Source organism: Tursiops truncatus, chromosome 3 (genome assembly GCF_011762595.2).
Source record: "Tursiops truncatus isolate mTurTru1 chromosome 3, mTurTru1.mat.Y, whole genome shotgun sequence".
Taxonomy (NCBI): Eukaryota; Metazoa; Chordata; class Mammalia; order Artiodactyla; family Delphinidae; genus Tursiops; species Tursiops truncatus.
The window spans coordinates 78,591,928-78,615,693 of record NC_047036.1 but is presented as its reverse complement, the minus strand read 5'-3'; positions in this window follow the sequence as shown (position 1 = coordinate 78,615,693).

Genomic DNA, 23,766 nt, shown 5'->3' with positions numbered 1-23,766 from the left:
CCAAAATAGACATTTACTTTTGACAGTTGATTTCATCTTCCATTTTTAAAAACATGCTGTGATGTAGAAATAAAGGAAATTTGTTAAGAATTTTACCATTTAAATCAAGTCTAACATCACTGAATCACATATGTATATTCATGTTGAGGTTTAGCTTAGAAGTCTGGATTTTTCCTGAATAATGCTTTGCTTGAGCTGGAACAGCAAGAAAAGGATGAAAGAAGCCCAGGTTAAAATGCCACAGAATCTTACTATTATTACCAAGTTTCAGTAGTTTTTCTTGAATAAATGTTTCTAAATTTATTATATTCCTTATTCAATTTCCAGAGCCCTAAAATTCTTTTCGACAATTTTGTCCAATTTTATCATTGATTTTTGTGGAAAGGATTTGCTGAGTTTCTTATTCAGCCATTCTGGAAATCCTTCTTTTCTGTTTCTTCTATTCTGAGTCCTTATTTACTATTTTTTTAATTTTCATTTTTACTAATTTTTAGGTGATCTATCATTATTACTTTATAAATATCTATTTATATTATAATGTATATTATTTTTCACTACTGCTCCTTTCCTCTTCATCTTCCTTTACCTTTAGTACACTGTTCTAGTTCATTTGCTTTGTTTTGTTTATATAATTCTTTCCCAAATATTTTCCTCAGATAGTATGCATGAATGATATGTTCTATATCCATAGTCTCAGCAACAAGAAGAAGCATGTTACATATGGGTAGATTATTAACCAGGGAACTTTAACTTCTGTAAATGATCTGGAGTAGAGATTGAGTCCCATGCAAGTCAGCAAGTGAGCTCACTTATAGAATCTTGAGCAAGAAAAATGTTATATCAAACCTTAAAAGAGACCAGAAAAATATCTGTTTATGACCCAGAGATATATTAGGAACTCGATTAAATGATGTGTAAAGACAGAATTCCCTTCAATGAATCAAGATCTCAAGTCTACCAGCCTATGGGAGCAAGCCTAAACTCGTGCTACGTGCATTATGAAAAGCCGGGATTAAGAAGTTGACATAAAAATTGGGCTAGAATAGGTAAAAACGCTGAGGCTCAATTAGAATTATATTCAATATTAACTCAAGGGGAAGATGTTATTATCCACAGCACTCAAAGATTCTTAAAGGAAGAAAATATCCAGGAAAGATGAGTTCGTCAATAATTATGAAATATATGAAAAAGCACAATGCCAACAATAAAGCCCTCAGAGTTTATAAAATGAAAAACTTGCATCCAAAGCCCTAGAGCAAATCCAACAATCTAAAAGGATATTGAAAATATGTACATGTAATGTTAAAAAGCTATACAAAGTCATTAAGCCCATAAAACAACAATAGAAAATTATGAAACAAGAAGAGCCAGATTTGAAAAGTATCCCAAAAATCCTTGTTATAAAGTATAGTAATTAAAATTAAAATTGCTACATGGATAAACTACAGGTGGGATACTATGGAAAGGATATTAACTGAAAGAGATTTTAGGAAAATCTCTTTCAGACATAGATAGATAAAATGAAAGAAATGTGGAAAAGCACCACGAAAAATATACACCACCATCCCAGACTTCTCTCTCAGAATCCAAACTTGTAAATTCAACTGCCTATTCAACATTTACACTTGGGTATCTAATGAACATTCTAAACCCCAAAAGTCTAAAGTTGAACTCCTTATTCTTCTACCAAGACTGTTCTATTCACCACCTTTCCCATTTCAGTTGATGCCAATTCTATCCTTCCAGTTACTTGGGCTAATCACCTTGATGTAAGCTTGACTTCTAATTACTTTCACATCTTAAACGTATCATCCACTTATTGACTCTAGTTTCAAAAAATACCCAATATCTAATCACTTCTCACCTTCTCACCATCTTACTAATATCTTCCTGGTCTGAGCCACCATCATCTCTCACCTAAGATAATGGAGTACTGAAAATGTCTCCTGTCTGGGTCTTCTGGCAGTACCATTGCTTCACTATGATGAAAAGCATGATTAACTTATCCTGCATACAGAAACTTGAACCAAACTAATTTAGGTTTAAAATGCATAAGGGGCAGAGTGGAAAGGGGGTTGTGGAGGACTATGAGCCTGGTTACCTATAGGAGTTACAAACTCAGATGCCAGTAGGAGCCAGACTAGCAAGCTACTGGGCGGGCAGGGTTTAACACACAAGAAGTGGTGAGGCCTATGGGAAACAAGAAAGTAAAGAAAATCAAATACATTACCCCTGAGCTATATTTCTTCATGGGATATGATCCTTCACTTAGTTCCATTAAAAAATGGTAAGTCAGCTAACCTACTATTTTTGTGCTTCTGTTGCAGTTTTATTATTGCCTCAGATAATGTGGGTTTTTTTGTGGGGGGAGGCATTTAGACATAATTCAATACATGGTTCCCCAAAGAGTTAACACTCCTGCTTCTGTGCTTGATGTTCTGATTGAAAGAGTCACTTAGGTATTCTTAGAGTCTGCTCCTTTATTCTAAAGTAAAATCCATAATTGGTCTTGATCAGGCATTTGGGAATCCAAGCCCTCATAGGCTTCAACTGCGATTTTGCTTGTTTGCAACCCAGACCCTTGCAGCAAGAGATTTTTGGAAGTGACACATGGATTTCTCGCCATATGGTGTGCACATGCATTTTCTGCATGCATGGCTAATTCAAGGGCATGAGAAAACATATGCAAACGCTATTGGGCACAGAAATTTAGACATTTCTTTGAAATGTTGACCTTTAAATGTTTAACACCTGTAGTATCCAGGCTATGATAACATCTCACAAAACTACAAATCTTCATTGTAAATATAGATGGAATGGTCATCCTGTGGAAAAAGGGAAGAAATCTCGTTCTTCCTACACAAGAAGTAATCTCAACTAGTTGAATTTGGAATAGAAGTATTTGCCCATTCCAATGTTTTTTTTCCAAAGGAGACAAGATAGTTAACTAAAATCACCATCAGAAATAAAATGTCCATCATCCTAAAACTTTCACAAAATAAACTATAAAAAACAACATATAATATTTCAAGATAGAATCTTGTACAACAAAAAAAAATGAATTCTATCAATTCTCAGTTTTTGGCACTAAGAGTATGATAATCTAAAAGTATACATGAAAGTATACATTATGTGAAGAAAATATTGTATGATATCACTTATATGTAGAATCTAAAAAAATACAACAAACTAGTGAATATAACAAAAAGTAAGCAGATTCACAGATACAGGGAACAAACTAGTGGTTACCAGTGGTGGGGGGAAGGGCAATATAGGCGTCGGGGAGTGGGAGGTATAAACTGTTGGGTGTAACATAGCTTCAAGGATGTACTGTACAACACAAGGAATATAGCCAATACTTTGTAATAACTGTAAATGGAAAGTAACTTTTAAAATTTGTATAAACATTTTTTAAAACGGTTTAATAAAGTAAAATAAAAGTATATTTTATCTGAATACCGCCTAAGGAAAACATTCTGCTGTGGAAATAAAAAAATCTGTGACACTACAGCTACAGTTTTAGCAATCAGAATTTTAATTAAAATTAGCTGAGCCACCTGGAACATATCCTTTTAATTTTCTGAGCCTCTGTTTATTCATCTATAAAATCAGCTCCACAAAACCTACCTCACAGGTTGGCATAAGTATCAAATGAGATAATGTAAATCAGTAGGTTTTGTAAATTGTGAAGTGTTGTCTATCAGCTAGCTTAAAGTGTATCTACATCAACCTGGGACTCAATCTTGACTTTGCCACTTGCTGTAAGACCTTGAATAAATTATTCAGTAATTTTAGTTGTGGTGGTGGCTGGGTGTTTCTACAGCATATTGATCTCCCCTGCAATGTTTTATATTCTGTGCATTAGATGATTGCTTAGAGGCAGCTAGGGAGTATGATGGACAATAGCACCTAGTCGAATTGAACTGACACATTGTTATGGATAATCAGCTGATCCATATGACAATAATAATAACTAAAAATGGCTGACGTTTCCTGAGGACTCATTCTGAACAAAGTATTTACAAGTATACATTATAAGTCGTATGATTCTCACAACATTTTCACTATGAAGTACATAATAATGTTAGCTCTATTTAATATATAAATAAAACTGATGCTCAGGCAGTTTAAATAGCAAGCAGAAGTCACAGAGTAAGTTGAATTAATAGAACTAGGAATGTAAAGATCTTTTCCCGTTCACTGTGAGTTCATAATATTTAATTATTAATATATATTGGCAATTGTCATGGCAAAAAATGATCCATTCTATTTTTTACTATGGCCATAAAAAATGCCCACTTTGGCAATGAAGTGTGTGCGTGTATGTGTGTGTGTAGTAATTAATCTTAGAATCCACTCTTTTGTTAGTGAAACTACTAAAAAAATTTATATAAAATAAAATTTCTCAGTATCAATAATATGACATATGTGTAGTGGACTTCATAATATGGATACGGACCAGAGAAATAGGGAATGGACTCAGTACTCATGAGGGAAGAAATATCAATTCAGAAGGCCATAGTGAGGGATGGAAAGAACCTGACATGTGAGCTACTACTCTTCTCTCTAGAGTCCTTGGCAGACATCATGTGTATCATCTTACCTTGAACCTAAATATGACCTTGGAATCATTCTTTACACAGTTCTGTAGACAGCTATTAGCAAATGTTTGGTGAAAGCTTATTTGTCATCCATAACCCAGACCAGTGATTCTCAACTATAGGTGTGCATTAGAGTCACTTGGAGAATTTCTAAAAAAAATACCAATACTCTGGTTCTTCAAGGGATTCTGATTAATTTGATCTGTACCAATATAATTTGGAATCCAGCATCTATATAATTTTTTTAAGTTTCTAGGTGTTCTAATATGCAATCAAGTTAAGAAATTCTGGCTAAGATTGTGGGTAAATATGGTTATTAGCATGTTAAAAGGACAAAAAGATAGACGAAGAATAAATAGACATGGATCTTTCAGAAAAAAGTACAATTAAAAAAATAATTCACTATGAAATTCAGACTATAAATACCTTAAAATTTGAATATAAAGTTTCTATATTTTTAAAATTACAATAAAAGCGTTGAACTGCGGCTAAAATATTTAATATACTTAACGGAGGATATGAAACGGAAACAAAGACAAGTCTTCCTTTTCACCAAACATTGAGTCATCTTCCTAAAGCACTGACAGAGCATTAAGGAAAGGAGAGAACAAAGGTGGGATGAAGTCTGCACACCAGGGAGACACAGAGAGGCCAACTTCTTTTTCAACACATTTCAGAGTAATCTTTTAACTAGAGACATTCTTTTCATTTCATCTCAGAACCATTTCACATAAGTGGTGATTATTTTTCTAAAAATCCTCTAGCTTTAGGTTCTTTAAAATTCTTTTTTAGTATTCACAGTTATTTTAATAAACGTAAAACACAACAAAATTTTAAACTAACTTCTTAGTTAACATTTTTTCCTGAATTGAAGAATATTAAACGGAACAGACAGGAGGTATAGTATATATTCACCAATTGTGAGACCAGACTAGCAACACTTAACATTCCATTCTTACTCCTAATCTATTGAAAAAAAAAATCACTAGACTTGACATTTGTGCCAGGGAAAAATTATAAGAGTATCTTCAGGACACTCAGTGGTCTTTTGCTGACACTGTAGTCAAGTTGCCAGTTTCCACTGACATTCTCCAGCAATTTGGCAGTTAAAGCCTTTGAGTTACAAATCAGCAGGTTTCATCTCAAACATCTGTGGACATTTAAGTTCACCGGAAAATTGGCAAAATTATCCTAAGGGATAAAAGACATTTGAGAGTGATATCAGTCATCCATCATCTCTCACAATCATTCCAACAGAGCAACAGATTTAGAAAATTGGCTTTGGGCTCGCTCTCTTGTCTCCTCATTCTTGCCAAACCCTTCTTTCCTCTTTCACTCTCGAGTCCGCACAAGGTGTTTTCATGGTTGAAATTGCTCACAAAGGCATTTATCATGGCTGATTGATGGTCAACGTAAAGCATAAAAAATGCCTCCCAGTGACCCCTCATCAGACATGTCACACAGCTGCCCTAAACCAAACTGAGTATGTGACAGTAAGACAAGTTATAATGTGTAAATACGAAGAAAGCAAATGGAGAAGGCATAGAGAGCAAATTATACCAAGTGAAGATGAATTGTCCAACCATAAGTTACTTAATTTTACTTGCTTTGCCTACCTTTACATTGACATTTAATCCAACACTAACTGTGCCAATTTGACCACTAACTGTGCAGGGTTTATTTAATCAGTTATGATCACTACTTAAATAAATGGACACTGGATAAGTAATAGTACAAGACTCAGTCTGTAGACTCTTTTATTTTCCCTCTTGAAACAGTATATTAAAGACCAACTGTTCTCAACGTGTAGTCTGGAGACCCTTGTGAGCGCCAGAGACTTTTCAGGGAGTACTCAAGGTCAAAACTATATACATAATGATACTAAGATATTATTTATCTATCTCATTCTTAATAAAGATACAGTAGATTTTTCCAGAGGCTACATGATATATCCAAAATTATCTTAAAAGGCTACTAAAATAGTTCTCCCATTACATATCTGTATGAGGCTGGATTTTCTCCAGAGACTTTAACCAAAACAACAAATTGCAACAGACTGAATGAAGAAGCACATCTGAGAATCAACCTTTTTCCTATTAAGCTGGACACTACTAAAAAGATATGCAAAATGTAAAGCGACAACACTGTTCTTGACAATATTTTTGGTTTTGAAAACAATTTTCATAAAAGTACTAGTTATATAAACAAATGTTGCATTTATCATTGTTTCATTTAAAAGAACTATTGAAAGAATATTTTTAAATGTCTCCATTTTTCTTTTTAATTCAGTAAATATAAATAGATATAACCTACATAAATAAGAGATTCTTGAGGTCCTAAATAGTTTTTAATGCACCCTAAGACAAAAGATTTGAGATTTGCTGTTATAGACTGTTCTTAAATATCATCAATTAATCTTGTTAACATTCTGCATCATTTATTAGTACTCTTTCTTAGAACGATAATTGTGCACCCGGCACCCAGACCTTGGTTTTTAATGCTACCATCCAGTTAAAGGAACCAGGATTTGTTGAAGAAATAGTTACTTCTAGAACTTGAGGAGGAGATAAACAAGATGAGCCAAGACCATCCTGCAATGCTGGAAAGTAAAGAAGTGCTAAATCAAATCAAATAGACAGGAAAACAAACATAGAAATGAAACTGGGTGTATATAAAAGGGGTACTGGAACCAACTGAAAGAGTTCCCAGAGGCAAAAGCTGGAAAAATTTAAGCAATAAAATAAATTAAGTAGTACTGGATTATAATCCAAGTGTAAAATAAATACCCTATGAGTCCACACTGATGAATAAATACTTGGCTAAATTAATAAATGAGGGAAAATGGATAAATACTCTGTGCAGAAGAATTCAAATAATTTAGGTAGATACTCCTCTCTTAACTGCCCACACTTTGAGTGTAAACTTCCTTTCAAAGAATATGAAAAGGGAAAAAAAAGAGTAACTTTACAATGAAGAAACCTGACAAAACACTGCATAAGCAAGGAAACTAAGGAAACAGGAAAGTCTTAGAAAACTGTCACAGCTGAGAGGAACCTAGGGAGACATGATGACTAAATACAACGTGGCATCCTGAATAAGATCCTGAAACAGAAAAAGGACCGTAGGAAAAGAATAAAGAAATAGAAAAAAGTATGGCTTTATCTAATAATAATATATCCTTATTGGTTCATTAGTTATGACAAATGTACCACATTAATGTAAAGGTTAATAATAACAGAAACCAGATACAGGGTATATAGGAACTACTTGCTCGATTTTTCTGTAAATCTAAAATTGTTCTAAAATATAAAACTTTAAAAAATAAGTTAATGGTGAATATATGACATTTTTGGTTGAGCTCCTAGATGACAAACAGAAGTAATAATTATTCTCTACATAAATTACTCTACATAAATGTTTCTCAAACCGCTGTCCTAGGTACACCTGCAGAAGAATCTACCCAAAGAGTCCAATAAACCAGGTTCCCAGAACCATGCCTTGCCTGGTCCTACTGAAACAGGAAGCAGAGCCCAGGAATCATCATTTGAACAAGCCTGAACTCCATTGGCTAATGAAACATGCTATATTAGCCACAAAAATTCCTTTTGCACCTTTTATTTACTTCAATAAAAGTAACAAAAATAATCTGACCAAATAATTAAGAAGCAGCAGGTCAAGCAAAACAAGTCTCCTCAAAGAACTTGAATAAATAACTTAACTTTATATATTTTAATTATTTGTAATCAGATTAATCATGATTATTTTCAATAACATGACTCAGAGGTTGCCAAAATATATTTCTCTCTGTACTAACCTAATAGATAACTAATACATTTTATAATTTAGAGCGGCAGAAAGTTATTCATTACTCATATGTCAAATTAGATTATCACCCTAAAATTAGTCATGCTTCATCTTATTAAGCATAAGAATACCTAGGGAAACAGAATTAATTTCACCTAATTTTGATTCAGTTTGAAATTTATAATGTGAGTAAAGAGGAGCTTCATCAAACTTTTAAGAATCAGGTTAATTTGCCTTCAGCACAGTTGTTTCTTTCTGAAAAAAAATTATATTATTAATAAATAGGTAAAGTGTTAAGAGGAAATTAGGTTTCATTATGATGGAATGATCAAGGGAAAGAGGCCATTACTAAAGTGGGTGAGGTAGATAATTATCAGAGAGCAGGCTCTTTCCCTTCTACATCCATCACAGTCATTCTTAGAATTTCTAAGAGCATCAGTCCTTCATAGAGTGTTCCCTAAAGAAAGGTGATGTGTTTTTGCAAGACAGACATTATGAGAGGATACTGAAACTGTTTTTCTGGTGTAATTTAATTCATATAAATGGGACATAATAAATTGTGTTTTGGTTTCCTACACTTCCCTCATTTTTGAGGCTTTTGAAATCATAACAAGAGAAAAAAATTCGTAAGATATCCATTGTACTTTAATTGCTTTCTGGAAATATTTGTTTATTTCTCTCTCTATAGGAATAAAAATAAATTCTTAAATACTTGCCAAACTTTGATAAAAGTGTAAAATAATTGTGAGAATATTAAAGTGGTTGAAAATCTCACTCATTAGAGTTTCATTTACAATCCTACAACATTTGAAGTTTTGATATCTGCAACTCTGATAGGCATTAAATACAGGAAAATGTTCAAACGACTATGGCTGCCATAAATTGTGGTGAGAAATATTTCACTAAATGACTTTCATCACCACTATTCATAATGAAAAGGGGCAACACAAGTGGTCTGTGTATTTGATAATTAAAGCTTTAGAACTATTTAGATATTTTAAATATTTAGAACTATTTATTATATTACAAGAGCCAAAAACACCAATGATACATTCAAGAGTTATATTAAAAAATACATAGTAAATATCAATCTAATTCTACCAAATAAGATGTTCAAGAAATATAACTTCTTTTGCTATAATTAAATTTTATTTGTATTCTAAGCATCTAAATCATTGAGTGGTGCTAACTTAGTCATTTCAGTGTCTCTTCTCATCTTTTCTCTGAATTAGCTGCTGAATTCTTTAGGAATTATATAGTGAGAGGTTATGCAGTATGTAGGTAGAAAGCTGGGCATTTTCCGTCATCATCTATGCATGTAATACCTTGCAATCAGCTAGATATTTGTGTTCCAAGCAGTCTTTTGTCTTTAGTTCATGCACATCACTGTCACAGCCTCCTTGTCTTGAAAACAAGGTATTTGCAGTTTCATTGGCTCTCTGTGCCATGGTCTTACTGCTTTCTGCCACTCAGAAAAATATTTCTGCTGCTCCGTGAGCTCTGTAGGGGCACGTGGATATTCCAGTGGGCTGCTTCAAGCCCACTTGCCTAGAAACCCACACAGATGTTTCTGTACCATGCTGATAGAGAAACTATGGAACCCTTTATTTCTTAGGATCTGCCTGTAAAAAGAGCACAGGATCATTCCACTCTCAAAGTTCACCAGGTCCACTTGGGAATAGGGGATGTTTCCCCTCTCTGGATTTGGCAATTGAGGGTGGAGAATGGAAAAAAGTATATCTGGCTCTTTTTCAGGAATCCACCAGAAACTAAGAGCTCTTTTTAGCCTTTTTCTTCTCCCTACCACTCCCCAGTATGGATATTCCTTATATACCTAGTGGGAAAAGGCAAAACCTGGCTCTTATTTATCTTATATCTTTCTAATTTTTTTTCTATTATACTTGATGCTTTAATTCAAAAATTAAAAACTTGACTCACATTCTCTGCTTTCTGCTGTAATAAGACAGTCTTGACACTTTGGATGCCTCATTGTCTAGCTGCTGGAATGACAGCAGGTCACAGAACAATTTGAAAAACATCAGAGGAAGGAGAGGAATGCATAAGTTAATATTGCAAATATCATTCTACCAAATGCCTGCATGTATATCATAGGAAATAAGTCTTCTGTGCTTTTATACTTTTGGATCTTACTAAAAACGTAACTGATATTCCTGGAAAGGTTATAAAATTGAGAGGAAATATTATCAGAGTAGAAAATTTTCAAAGATTGCATCTATTTCTGGTACAGATTATTCTTCCATTCTGGTCAGCTTTTCAACACAGATACACTCACGCTGGGTAAAGTTGAACTGACTGCCTTTTCAGCACTAAAAAGATATAAACTGATATTACGACATTAGCTTATGTGCAGTCTATTTATCGGCCAGTATTATGAGAGAACAATTTGTAGATGTTCTATGTGTAATAAAAAAACTCTTAAACAGGTGAAGAATCAAGTATCAGGAAATATTTATGTGTACATTTCCATTAATAAATACTTTAAACTTAAATATCAGTCTTAGAAAGCAACGTTTCCTTCTTTAAAAAGCCAGAGGAGATTGCTTACCTATCTCCAATTTCATTTCCAGTTCTTGACTGACATACACATTCCTTCCAGGAAGAAATACCTGGAAGTAAGTACCTGATACTTACCAGAAATACCTGGTAATCACCTACCAAAGTAAGTGATTTTAAGTTATTTATGGTCAGGTGCTATAGTTTATATTTTATCCATTGCCACAAAGGGTCTCCACTATGAGTGCTCAAGCTATGTATAAAGGGACAATCAAAGAATATAGAGAAATGATAAAGAAAAAGAAGAATGAGGATCAGCGTGTTGCTTGAAATTAATTAGCAACTTCTAAAAGAAGTTATTAAGAATACTCTTTAGATGGATATGCTATCCTATACTACTCTAGTCTTAAGATGAGAAGTCTTAAGCTTCATCAAATTTACAAGAATTTTCTAGCTCTAATTCTATTCAGCTTTAAGTTGAGGTCACCTCTCAGTCATATCTGAAAGTGTGAAGATGAGTCAAAATCCTAAAGACAGGTGTGTAGAAATGAAACACTCACAGGAAACATCCAGATAAGTCCCTCTGATGAAAAGGTATCCAGAGAAATGCCAAAACCAACCAACAGATAAAACTTATATTCCAGAAAATTGTCCTCAAACAAAACTGATTTCCTTCTTGTCAAATTAATATTTTAAAAATACAAGGCACATAAACAAGTCAAAAAGACAACCCTCAGAATGGGAGAAAATATTTGCAAATGAAACAACAGACAAAGGATTAATCTCTAAAATATACAAACAGCTCGTGGAGTTCAATATCAAAAAAACAAACAACCCAATTAAAAAATGGGCAGAAGACCTAAATAGACATTTCACCAAGGAAGACATACAGATGGCCAAGAGGCACATGAAAAGATGCTCAACATCACTAATTATTAGAGAAATGCAAATCAGAATTACAATGAGGTATCACCTCATGCTGGTCAGAATGGCTATTATCAAAAAATTTAGAAACAATAAATGCTGGAAAGGGTGTAGTGAAAAGGGAACTCTCCTGCATTGTTGGTGGGAATGTAAATTGATACAACCACTATGGAAAACAGTATGGAGTTTCCTTAAAAAACTAAAAATAGAACTACCATGTAACCCAGCAATCCCACTCCTGGGCATACACCCTGAGAAAACCATAATTCAAAAAGAGACATGTACCACAATGTTCATTGCAGCACTATTTACAATAGCCAGGACATGGAACCAACCTAAATGTCCATCAGCAGAGGAATGGCTAAAGAAGATGTGGCACATATATACAATGGAATATTACTCAGCCATAAAAAGAAATGAAATTGAGTTATTTGTAGTGAGGTGGATGGACCTAGAGTCTGTCATACAGAGTGAAGTAAGTCAGAAAGAGAAAAACAAATACCGTATTCTAACACATATATATGGAATCTAAAAAAAAGAAAAAATGGTACTGATGAACCTAATTCCAGGGCAGGAATAAAGATGTAGACATAGAGAAGGGACTTGAGGACACAGGGTGGGAGGGGGAAGCTGGGGCGAGTGAGAGTAGCATCGACATATATACACTACCAAATGTAAAATAGTTGGTGGGAAGCAGAAACATAGTACAGGGAGATCAGCTCGGTACTTTGAGATGACCTAGAGGGGTGGGATAGGAAGGATGGGAGGGAGGCTCAGGAGGGAGGGGATATGGGGACATACGTATGCATATGGCTGATTCACTTTGGTGTACAACAGAAACTAACACAGTATTGTGACGCAATTATGCTCCAATAAAGATCTATTTAAAAAATAAAAATAAAAAAATACAAGGCAATGATTTTTCCATCGAAGTGTTTACCTTCTTACACATGAGCTTTGCATGCCAGAAATCTATTGTTTTATAATATCAAAGTGACTCTCACTGGCGTGAGTATGTGCTTCTGTGTGTGTGTTTGTATCAAGTACATATCAAGTCGCTATGGCTCCAGGAGTTCTCCAAACCTCTCTCCTACTCAACTCTGGCCCACCTGGTCATTCAGTGGTTTGTTTATTCGCTTGTTTATTTTTTGCTTTTATTCAGTGCCAAAATGTTAATCAGCTAAGAAAGGGAACATTATGATTCATGTAAATCAGTTTAGACACTACAGGGGAAAAAAAAGTTTAAGTATCCTGAGTCTTATTTTTCTTTAAGAAAAATTCAGCCCTCATATTATACATAAAGCAAAAATTAATCACAACCTTTTTTTCTCTCCCCATCAAAGAGGATGACATATTAGGCTAACTGTGCACACTTGAAACATTTTTACTCAAACTCTATAACACTACATTACCCCTTCTAAGCATGAAATGAATTTTCCCCTCATCATTACTCATGAATTAATGATAACACTATGTGCTATGGGTGTTAATAGAATGTTAGGTAGTCTGTACCTGAGAGATTCAACTTGTTCACCTTTCACATCCAACCCTCTCATCTAATTGGTCCACTGAGAAAACAGTTCTCCTAACCCTTATCTTTTTTCCCACTCCCTGTATAATGCCAAAGGACAAAAATCTACGTGACAGCAGCTCTGTAAAAGTGTATAACTTGGCCCTGAAGAGTATAGCCTTTTATTGGTTGTCTCCCTTTGTGCTGGCCTGACACAAATTGCCTTCTGACAAGAGCAGGATCAATTAGGCTGATAAAAGTAAAACTGTGTGAGAACAATGAGACTACCTCAGCCATAATGCCAGAGCTTTCATTATACAGATCGTGTGACTTCACAAATGAACAAAGACACATATCCCCTGTTAAAGTCACTTGATGCTAGTAGTTGGCTATGTTAGGGAAAGGGATTGGGGAATGCACCATATAGTCTCTTTGAAAGTGCAAGTGCTGACCCCACGCTGAGCTGAGCACAATGAAAGCAACAGGAGCAAGGACAGAAGAAAGAACAATAAAGACTCAGAAAGATAGGCAGAACACAATTTCTGCACACAAGCAGCTCTGGAACTTGAATGAAAATACCAATCTGATTTTAATTTCACAAAAAAAGTGTGTAAAGTTTCTAATGGACCTATTTATGAAATACAAAATCTTGAACTTGATCAAAGATCCATTAGCAACCATTGGTGAGAAAACGCGAAAGTAAGATTCTAGCCTTTATCCATAATTAAGCAAAATGAGAAATCAACTTTTATTTGGAAACCTGCAAATGAGATTTGATCTGTCACTATATCTACATCTTGATTATTGAGAATGTTTTTATTTGATACTGTTTTTTTCATATTATGCAACTTCAGACATGATTGTGTATAGCTCTAAATGACAGGTCTACCTCATAGAGAACTTTACTATATGGAGAAAAAAATGTCCAAAGTATTATACAATTTACCGTTTAGAAAACAGATTTGGCTTTTCCACTTAACTTTCTCTGCAGAGCTTCTCCTACCATAAATGTCCATTCCCTGGAGTCCTCTGTTTATTTATTTACCAAGGCATTCTGAGTTCCCCTCTTTAGTGTAGGCTGTAGGAACTACTCCTCATGTAAATGTGCAGACTTGTAAATTCAGTTGTCATTGTTTTGCCTTCAGGTTATGTGATTAATTAAAAAAATGCTTGCTAATTAGCTTCCATATTTTATTGATTTTATTACTTTGAGAAAACAATTAACATAACTGACTTGAAGTGTTTTCTTAAATTCTAGAACTGAAGGTTTTTTCTAAAGAAAATAGATTGCAATTGAACAGCTAGTCAACAGTAAAATCCAGAAAAGATATCCAAACATTCTTCATAAGATTTCATGCATTGAATCATTGCTCATTTTAATAAAAATCACAACTTTATTAACTAATCTTAGTGTTAGATCACTAATTTAAAACAGCTGAATAATATTTTAACACATGATAATTATCTTGGTTAATTCAAGAGGCCTGATCTGGGTGTTAGCCAAGAAAGTCACCTCTAGAAGTGTTTTCAAGCTTTCAGTTTCCTGTCTAGGAAGTTTCTGTTAAAAATGGCAATGCTATAAGGACTAACATCCATTTGAATGACCATGTCCTATACTAGTCCCTGAATTCTTACTTCCCCAAAGAGGTATAGCACAATTTCAAGAGAAGAGTACTGTGAACGAAGACTGTCACTTGCCATATCAGTAAACAAAGGATGTTGTGGCCATCATGCCATCAGCCACTACAGCCACCCCAGACTCTATATCCTGAGGGGATTCAGGATGGAGAAAAGCAGGATACTGGTCCTAGACAGTTAAGGTGCCAATCAAAGGAATGAGTTCAATGAGCCCAGACTCTTGCATCTTTCCATATGTAGGAAAGCGCTAAATTCATTAGCTTGAGATCTCTGGTTTTTCTTTAGTCAACAGTAATCTTTCAATGCTCTGACTACCTGTTGTTGTATTGTTATTGTTGTTTTGCAAAAACTCCTATATATCCTGGATCCTCCCTTACCTCTTCAGTAAGTCTCTCAGAGCTATCTGAGAGGTTGCCTCCTGGGCTTAAGTCCTCAGTAAGTTCACCGAATAAAACATAATTCTCAACTTGTAGGTTGTTTTTTTTTTTTTTTCAGTCAACATTACTTTGATTTAAATTCACAAAACAGACACTAAGATAGTGCCTATTTGTATATTTTGCGTGTAGTATATTTGGGGGGTGATCTCAGCAAGCACTATGAGGGAGTGGGAAAGTATACAAGGAAGGAGGAAACAATAAACGTGCCTTAATGGGTTTGATCCTCCTCTAGCTGCATCTCAAGGGTCCTCTGAGAGACTGAGGAAATTGTGCCTTAGAATTCTGCATAAAGAAATATTTCCTGGAGTCTATTAGAGGTTATGATGTTTAAATAGAAACTCAAAGAGTTGCTTGCATTTTCACAGTAGACACTGACTGCTCTCTACTCAAGCCCTACCTTGGTGACTTAGCTAGTCCCCATTTTTCCATCTATTACTCCTGTTCTTCCTGTCTCATTGACTATTCAAAGTCCCTGAGAGTCCGATTCAACTAGCTGTCATATAGTAAAGGACACTGCTATTCATCCTTAGATCATTCTGAGCAACAATAGGTCATTAACCAGTCAACAGAAGATTGGATTTAGGTCTGGTCTACCCTGGGTCCAAGGTGGTGGAGATATGAGATACAGATTATGTCAACCCTTTCATTAGGAATCACAGAGCACCTAGGTATGAAACAGGCATTTTGAGGCTTCCCAGGAGAGGGCTTTTGAATTGGCAAGCACCTGGCTTGACTATTCTGACCATCGAGGTTGATAACTTTTCTTCCATTTATAACCCATAATATATGATGTATGCACAGTCCCTCATTCTCTGAACATTTTTCATAGCTCCTGCTACAGTGCCTCAAATTCTGTACCCAGAAGCTACTCAATAAATATTGCAGAGTGGACTCATGAACTCTGGAAATTCCTAGAAAAAGACGATAGTGTACACAGCAGGCAAATATTGGCTGTAAGTTCCTATCCAAGTGAATCCAGTGATTCAGCAAGTCTAAACTAGTGCTGCTGGTTTACATAACCATTCCAGTACAGAATATTATCAATCCAAATTGAAAATCCTACACTTGTCAGCAGCAACCAATCTCTTGCCAGACCATGCACATGTATTTATAAAGTACTAAGGGCAAACAACAAAAATCCTTTAGAGAAAAAAAGACCAAAGAAGAATAAATATCCCAAACCCAAATACAGTTGGAGTTCTTCAACTCACTTCAACACATCACTGTACATAGAACAAAATATCTAGGACTGTAGGCAGGAGTGACTTAGAACCCAGTCTGGAAAGAAGAAACTGTTACAAGTAAAATCCTCCCGGGCTACCCAGATTCTTAGTGTTTTTCATTGCAAATCTTGTCGGAGAGCTTTGAGAAGAAAATAGAATTTTTAGTAACTCTCACAGGGTTACTTGCACTTTTTTAGTATTCCGTATAGCCAAGGGTGCTCCATTGCACAATGCCTCAAATTATTTTGAAGGTTTTTCTTTCTTTTGTTAAAATTAAATTTTAAAAAATTTTAGTCCTTTTGTAAAACGAACTTGATTAGAGAGAGTATAAGCTCACAGTTGCAGGATGTGCTTCTTTTGATTAGATGTGATAATTTGTTGCATTTGTGGCATTTGTTTTGACTAATCAAGTGAGCAAATGTTCCCTGATGTATCATGTACAGGTTGCCAGGCTAGGAGTTATGGAACAGCTAGAGGATCGAGTCCAGACCTTCAAGGAACTCACAAGCTAGCGAGGGAATAAGATAAGTATGCAAATAAGATAGAATATAATGTGCCATAGATAGATATGAAATGATACTGTTGGAATAGAGTGGGTGGGTGGATAATTAAAAGATCATGGAAAGATAATATTTAAGACGGTTTCTAAAAACCAGGCAGTATTTTAACAGACAAAGCTGGAGAGAAAGACATTTCAGGGAAAGAGAAAAAGGAGATCAAAAACAAGGCATGATTTCCTAATTGTAATGATTTCTATTTAGTAAAAGTATGGATAGGTATAGGAAAGTAGACCAGAAAGGAGTGACCATCAAGTACCAGTTGGAGAAGCTGTAGTAAGTTGAAAGGAAGACTCTAAAAGTTCACAGGAAGGGAGTTAAATAATTAGTTCTATATTGGCTCAGTATATGGGAGATCTTTAAGAAACTATTAAAGGTCTTCAGCTGTACCCTAAACCTCCAAAACTCATTTTCTGAATGACCCTAAGTTATATGAAAGAGAAAACCCTGGGCTCTCAAGATAAATCTAAGAACCCAGCCCATGGACATTTCCAAGGACATCTTCAGGCAAATCCCATCCCCTACTCTTAGTCTTAAAGATCCCTTTTTCATTGTGAATACTGGGGAGACAGATAAGTGATGGAAGGAAGGAAGGAAGGGAACAAGAGAGGGAGGGAGGGAGGGAAGAACCTACATTACACATAAGACTTTCAAAGACATTTCACTTAATACTGACATTTTAATCTTACAACAACGTTTTAAGGAAAATAAGAGTGTTACACTGAGAGTCATTTAAAAGGAACTGGGCTAGGTGACATGTCTAAATGGCATAATTATCAAATGATGTGATCAAGTCTACACTATAATTTTTTGCCCATTACACCAAACGGCACCTCTGTCATTCTGTAGTGATACATCTACTTATATGCCAGTGATTTTCACGTCCCTTATTTAAGCCTGGACATTTTCTTCAATCACCAGGACTATAAATTTAGCTCCCAGCTGAAGGTCTCTCTGTGGATACCCAGTAGACAGCTCAAGCCCACCAAGTTCACCACACAAGTCACTGCCTTCTCAATAAATGTGACCTTCTCTTGCCTGTTTTACAATGAATCATGTAAAACAGAACCATAAATATTATTCTCAATTTTTCCCTCTCCTTAATCTACCATATCTAATCAGTCACTGAGCCCTCCTTCCTTAATATTTTCCTCATTCCTAATGCCAACAAGTTGGTTCTGATCTGCATTATCTCTTACACTTAAAAGGTAACAATCAATTATGATAACCACATGTGACCCTCAAACCCTTACTATGTGTTTTGACTACTTAAGCCTTTTTTTTAACTCCTTCTTTGTTAGAAAACACAAATGTAGCATATAATTGGTATCCAAATATCAAATCTAACTACTTTGCACCATAGCTTTACATCACATTTGCCACATTACAAAATATTTTATTGATATTGTTTTTTAACACTTTCTTAAGAAAGTGAAAAAATGAATAGAAAATTATTTCTTTTCTTATTAAATTTTAGTAAATTAAATTCAATCTCTAGGAAAGAGTGTAGTGTGAAGTCATTTCCTAAATTAATCTGTTCACAAGACATATTTTAGATAAAATGTCTTCACGGGTTGTGTAAAAGCATTTAACTAAAGTGTTATATCTAGAAAGAATGCATATTTATTTTTGAGGTTGCCTACCGTTTTGTTGCTGGTACCCATAGAGAATTCTGTCATAATCTGACTCATGATATATGATATTCTTATTTCTCAGAACTACTTGATTGTGTTTTGCACTCTATCATTCATCTACAATGAGCCAGTCAAAATGGAACCACTAAAACATAATCCAGTTTCATCTATAAATAAATATATAAACATATATGTGTGTATATATGTATTATATTTTCTCATAGTTCTTGAAAAGATGAAAACATTTTCAAAGAAAAAGCATGACAAAGGTATTTATTTCACAAAACAACTTAGAGCACTGAAATAAGATTTTTTTAATACATGGGAAAAGATATGATTATGAATTAGGCATAAATACTACCTTGCAGCATAAACGTGCCCTGGTGGGCACATAAGCACACACTACACAAACATGCAAATCCTGTTCAGGCCTTTAACCCTTGTAACTGTGTACCTTATAATCAGGGGCACATTGTGTACCTTAGCTGTGTACCTTAGCAACCAGGCTAATTCATGTACCACAGAAAACCATGGTAGCCACTTTTGGCTGCTCAATGCCCATTTGAACTTAGTTCCTTCATCAAAAGCTTCTTGTTTTACTTTTTAAAATATTTTTCATCATGTTCTGTTTTGTACTCATTTTTCGCAGAGAATAACCTAAAAAAAATCAAAGGATATGTTGAGATAAATACCTTATTTATGTCCAACCTAAATGGGTATAAAGAATGAGAAGGAACAAGGAGAAAGGTCTCTGGAATCCCCCATCCCCCAGTCCATGCTCTGCTCCCACACTGTGATCCAGCCACAGTGATCTTTAGACAGTTTCTCATGCACTGAGCTCTGGCCATCCCTGGGGTTTTTCTTCCCACTGTTCTCTGTCTCTGGAGGATTCCTGCCTTCAATTGCCTGGGTAGATCCTTCCCTTCCTTCCAGTCTCAGCATAACATCTCTGTCAGGAAGGACTTTTCTACCATCTGATGTAAAACAGGCCCCCTGTTATTCTCCTTTATAGAGTCCTCTTTTTTCATTATAAAATTTTCCAGTTATTCAATATAGATTCATTTTTGGGTTTACAAGTATAATGTCATCTTGTTCAATAGACAGCATGGTCTATAAGGGAGGATCCTCTGTGTTTTTACCACTGTTACACAGCACACAGCACAATGCCTGGCCCAGTACATGGCAGATGCATAATAAATATTTAAGGAAGGAAGAAGGAAGGGAGGAAGAACAGTGATGAAAACTAAAGAAAAGGAAAGCTGGAAAGAAAGCAGATAACTTTTAATGGGAAGCCAAAGATAAGAGAAGAACAAGCAGAAAACAGAAAAGCTAGGGACAAAGAACAAAGTATTATAAGCTGTACAGGAAAAAAATAAAAAGAAAGCATAAAATAAAAACAAAATGATCTCTGATGACAGTCCAGCCAATCCAACATTTTTCCATGAATATCAACTAGAAAACCAGACTGAAACAAGATTATGACTGTCACCAATGAAAAATTGTCATACTGATGTCTCCTTGTAATGCATGCATTGGTTTATGGACCCAAACTCCTTGAGTCAGCACCACAAATCTGGCTAATGTTCTTTATAACAGCATTTGCCCTTTAGGGTTCTGATTTAGCTGACGGATGTGTAAAATCCCTTGTAGTCAGTTACCTTACTATTGATTACACATCTGTGAGGCTCATACATGAATATTTTTTCTAGGTAAGGTCAGCATTACTCTAAGCCCTATGCCCTGATACTGAGCTGTCTGTTTTAAAGGGCATGACATAAATTCAAGCTGTGCCTTGGCCACTTCCACCTTTTACCCCTGGTGGTTCTGTAGGTGAAAATGGAAGATATTGATCTAAAGTTCTCTGCTGGGACATGAATGTGTGTTGGCGAATTTTGGGTTAAGGCCAAAGCCTGGTGCCATCTCTTCCTAATACATAAGTAAAGCCGAGGCTTGAAGTTGTCAGAGGACACTCCTAAGTGAATTCAGGTAACAATTATGCAGCAGTCAATGAAGCCTACCCTAATAGCCTTATCTAAAATTGCAAACTTACCCTTTCTGCCACATTCCCAATCCCCCTTAACATGGTCTACTTTTATTATTGTCCTTATCACCCCCTAACATATTTCATGACTTATGCCATTTATTATTTATCTCCTTCTACTGCCACTAGAACATAAGTGCATGAGGTCAGGGATATCATCTATTTTGTGCAGTAATGTATTCTAGGCACCTAGAACAGTGCCTTCCACATAATAGGCACTTGATTATTATTTTGTTAAATGATGAATTGATGAATGAACAAATGAGTGAAGATCAGTATTCTGTTCTGTGGTGAGTGAGGAGGCAGGTAACAAAGATGTAAACATTTGGATTTTTGTCTTCCGTTGGGAAAATAATCATGTACATGAAATTAGACAATAACTCCTATGATATAACAAACATTAATAAATATGATTACCGTATGTTAATAAATGCCACTGAACCATAAGGAGAGCAGTTTCCTGTAGTAGGAATAATGCTGGACTTGGAAGGCTGGGGTTGAATCCTGCCTCAACCACTCACCAACTATAACTTTAACACTTACTAAATATGACTCAGACAAGTTACTTAAACCCTCTGAGCACCAGATTCTTTATTAACGTGAATGAATAATATGGCTTCCTCCTGGGATTCTTGTGAGTGTGAAGTGAGATTACAACTGTGAAAACAACTGGCTAATAATATTTACTCAATACACGTCTACTGAATAAGTGGACATTCTCATTTACAAATGAGAGAAGCAGAGTGGTTAGTTTGCTTCCCTAAGGTCATCCAGTTTAAATGTCAGATTAGGAATTCCAAGTCTCCTGGTTTCCAGGCCAGTATTATTGAAAATCCCTGTCCTTTGACTTTATTCCTATGAGCAATTCTGTTTCTCACACGTAACAAAAATTTATCATTTGTTCTAGAAAAGGAGCATCATTTCTCTGAAACACCCTCATTAGGCTCCAAGATGTCTAAGCTCTGTCTCCCTTTAATCGGTTTACTTGTGAAGGAGCAATTTGCTTTACAACCTCTTTGCAGAGTCTGAAGGGTTTATGACCATGTGGTGTCAACAAGGAGCTCTAAGATGCTTTCAGTTCCATTTACTAGCTTCAGGGTCTTCAAATGGTAGGAACCTATTTGTTCTGAAAAGACTGGAGTTGAACATTAAATTTGATCAGCCCTCATGCTTCTTCCTCTTACTGTCGAATGGAACAATCACTTCTCAAGGTCCATTCCACAACCAGAGCAGCATCCCCTAGGAAAATATGATCAGTACCAATATGATGTATTTTGAATAACACATCAACTTAAAACAACACATCCTCTTGTCCTTTCACAAGGCTAATAAAAGGCTGGGTGAACCTGTTTGGGTCAGTCTCATAACCTTTTTTTTCCCAGTACTCGGGCCTCTCACTGCTGTGGCCTCTCCCGTTGCGGAGCACAGGCTCCGGACGTGCAGGCTCAGCGGCATGGCTCATAGGCCCAGCCGCTTCGCGGCATGTGGGATCTTCCCGGACCGGGACACGAACCCGTGTCCCCTGCATTGGCAGGCGGACTCTCAACCACTGCACCACCAGGGAAGCCCTCATAACCTTTTTGTAAATGGAAATAAAGATTTCCAAGGAGCCAAGAAACTGATTACCTCAAACCTAGGAGCCTGAAGTTTTGAATCTATAATCATGGAAAGGGCATGCTATTTCCTTACTTTTAAATGTATTAGTTGAGACTGATGTAAACAAGTGGATCAAAGAGTTAAAGGCTCAGAGGCCTCAAACCTATTCATCATGTAGCCCTGTTAGCACCACATGAATCTTAAATTATGCAGTTGAGAGGCAGGGGAGGAGATGCACTAAGAAAACTAAGGTAAAATCTCACCCTAACTTGCTCAAGTACAAAAAAGTATGGTTGTTATGCAGGTATTACTGTGTTTGGTAATTTAAGAGCAGGATATGAAATAGAATCAAGCCACATTAAGTCTCTCAGATGCTACACTGACTCTTATTTCTGCCATAATCTGTAAATCTGTTTCATTTTCCTCCCTCTGATAAACAGGGGTTTTTTGTTTTGTTCTTTCTTCTTATTGATAGTTATATGATTTTTAAGATCAAATTCCCAATGTTCACTGACCCAATATTTTGGTATCTCAGTTCCCGTAATCCTAAAAAATGAGAGGAGATTCTCACTGACCTTGCCAATCTTTTCCAACTAAGCCACGTAGGAATGGGAACCCTGGGGGAGGTAGAATCATATGAGCAGCAGAGCCTGTAGTGGAAGCAGGTTCTGCAGAAATCTGGTACTGAAAATGATAGATTCTCCTCACCAATGAGAATAATACTTGCTAATTCTGGAATTAATATACCTCTCCCCGTCACCACTCCTTATGCATGGTTTCGTTTCCTGCCATTTCAGTTACCTGCAGTCAACTGTGGTCCAAAAATATTAATTCATTTTTATAATGAATTAACAGTTTATTATAAGACAATTCATAAATTTTAAATTATCTGCAGCTTTGAGTTGGGTGATGAAATCTTGTGCCATCCCACTCTGTCTCCTTCACCCCCACCAGGATCCCCAGCCAGTGACATGGTCAGCTCCTGACATCCAACCATTGACATTGTCATGGCTCAATGATCCAGGGTCACCTAAAGCAGATGATCCTCCTCTGACTATTGTCAGGGGGTCAATAGTAACCTAATGCTTCAGTCACAATGCCTACATCATTCACCTCACTTCATCTTGTCACATAGGCATTTTATCATCTCACGTCTTCACAAGAAGAAGGGTCAGCACAGAGCACAAAGATATTTCGAGAGAGAGACCATAGTCACTTAACTTTTATTACAGTATATCATTATAATTTTTCTCTTACTATTAGTTATTGTTTTAATCTTTTATTGTA